Here is a 2744-nt window from a genome sequence, read left to right on the forward strand (position 1 = left end):
AAATTGTTTGTTGTCTCTCACAATTGGGATAGTTTGAAGCAAAAACATCACTCTTGGTAACACATTCATTTTCACAACTGATATACATCCCAACAATGACAAATTCAATTTGTTCCACTTTATCAAATCCTTTTCTAATTGCGACCATAGTTTTTCATAATTATTCTTAAATAAATCTCTATTTTTCATTGTTAATTCTATTCCCAAATATTTTGTTTTCTGGACCACTTCACACTTCACAATACTCATTAGCTCAGCCTGTTTCTTTTTCATCATATTTTTACAGAGCAATTTAGGTTTAGCTTTGTTAACATAAAAACCCGCCAGATCTCCAAATTCTTTAATCTTGTTTAATAATAACGGTAATGTCTGGACCAGGTCTTCAGTAATAAACATCATATCATCTGCAAAAGCTCTGAATTTGTAAGAAAAACCTTTGAGCCTTATACCTTTAATACTGTGGTCATCCTTTATCTGTCTTAACAATATTTCCAGAACCATAGCAAACAACAAAGGTGAAAGTGGACATCCTTGTCTCGTTCCTTTTCTAACTTCAAATTCAGATGTTAAAAATTATAGGCCTATATCGTTGTTAAATAACTATTATAAGATTTTTGCAAGAGTCTTAGCAGAGAGATTGAAAATATTTTTAATGGACTTTGTGGGGGAAGAACAAGCTGGATTTTTACCAAATAGACAAATAAGGGATAACTTGAGAGTTGTTATGGATGCCATAGAGTACTATGATAAACATCCTGAGAAAGAGGTGGGCTTTCTGTTCGCGGATGCGGAGAAGACCTTTGACAATTTAAATTGGGACTTTATGTTTTTATTAATGGACAAGATGGGATTGGGGCAAGAATTTACAGAAGCTATAAAAGCCATCTATAAGGATCAACAAGCGACAATATGTATAAATAATGATACAACAGAAAAATGGATTTGCAGTCTCCTCAGCCCCTAAGGAATCCAGTGTTCATTAGTTTAAACAGTTGTTCCAGGAAAAGTACATTCCCCACCTAAATTCATCAAATTAGCTCTGGTGGACTTCATTAACAAACCGTCCCTTTTGTGCAATGCTAGAACAAATTTTGCATTTGCTTTCATACACCCAGGCAGCTACCAATTAAGGTAATCAAACCTTTTGTCAATCCCAGGAACTGACTGTTGGAGTCTTTGTTCTAATGGCTAGGTGGGTTCCCTCACCTCAAGGCACGTTTTACTCTATAAGAGTAGTGCCCTGGCCCATTCAAATTGTGCATGCTTCCTGGCTGCTCCCTTAGGGTCTTTTCCCTAAGCCTCTCTCTCTCTCTGTACATGCGTATCGGATCCAAAGTGCTGTTCCCTTGAGGTTTGCCCTAAGCCTCTTGCTTTCCTGGCCAAGAATGCTGGCGTTTGAAGCTGCCCTCTTCCCCATGGACTGACTACTCTTCAGGATAGGTAGATATACTTGTTCCCCTCCCTCTATTCCAACTTCTGGCTAGTTTCCTAGGACTCTGTATGTGTGTAACCATTTTACCCCATAATACTGTGTGTATGTACATGAAGCCTTTTGTTTAATAAAAGTTGTTGCTTGACTCTAAGCACCAGCCTTGTTTGTTATAATGGATGGGACCCCGTAAAAACTGGTGAACAGATCCCCGCAGTTACCAGCCTCTCGCATAGCTGTCTTCCTTGCTTGCTAATTCCCCCCACAAATTCTTTTACTTGCAAGGAGACCAATTCCAGTAACACTTCCAATTTTATTTCTAATGAATCTTTGTCCTTACTATCTTTTTTTTTAAACTTAAGAAACACTCTGTTGGGGACTTCCGGTTTGGGATCATGGTGGTCTGACGCAGCTCAGGGAGCTGGGCTGTCCGTGCTGCTGTTTGTGAGGGCTTGTGGGGTGCAAGATCGCCTGCGGCCCCCTGTTCTCAGGCGGAGAACAGGCGAGTACGCTCAAGACTCTGAGAGCGAGTAGATCTCGGCTGTGGGGGGAGATCTGCGCAACGATCGCCCACCCAGTCTTGAGGTCCCACTCAACAAGGGGTGGCTAAGATCTCTGCAGCGGCTCTGGAGTCAATGATTTGCCATAAGACCATCGTACCCAAGCTTCAGTAATCGATTTGGATTAATTTGGACTGTTTTGAGTATTGAAACAGTGATTACAACCCGCAAATCGAACTGTTAAGGTAAAAGATTGTTCTCTCTCTTTTTGAGAAGAAATTTGATAAGAAAAATTGAACTAAATCAGAAGTTAAAAAACTGAAAAGTCTTAAAGACTTATTGGCTATGTTCCGGCAAAGTGACTGAGTAAAAAGAAATTTATTTAGAAGAATTAGAGCGGAAAAGTAACTATTGTTTACATACCTGCGGTCTAAGAGAGATAGTGAACTGTGGGAAACTTGAAGAATCACGAGAAATGCTGTGTGGCTGAGACGGAACAGGAAGTGCGTCAAAGTAATAGAGCAACGGGCTGGAAGTGGTTGGTAAAAGAAGCCCGGAAAAGGAAGTGTGCCATCTTGGAAAAGGGAAAGGGCACGACCTCAATTCAAGCGGAAGTGGGCCATCTTGGAAGAGGGAACGGGCAGAAGCTTCGAGTAAAAACCATAGAGAAAAGACGCCCGCCATTTTGGACACTGGAAGCTTTCAACTCAAGCAGAATTTGTGCAAAATGAATGTTTTGACTCTGAAAATAAACTATCCTCGCCACGGAGTTGCGAAAGAGAGCGGACTCGTGGGAGCAAGGTAAAGCTAGCCCC

This window comes from Eublepharis macularius, chromosome 8 (genome assembly GCF_028583425.1).
Source record: "Eublepharis macularius isolate TG4126 chromosome 8, MPM_Emac_v1.0, whole genome shotgun sequence".
NCBI classification, from domain to species: domain Eukaryota; kingdom Metazoa; phylum Chordata; class Lepidosauria; order Squamata; family Eublepharidae; genus Eublepharis; species Eublepharis macularius.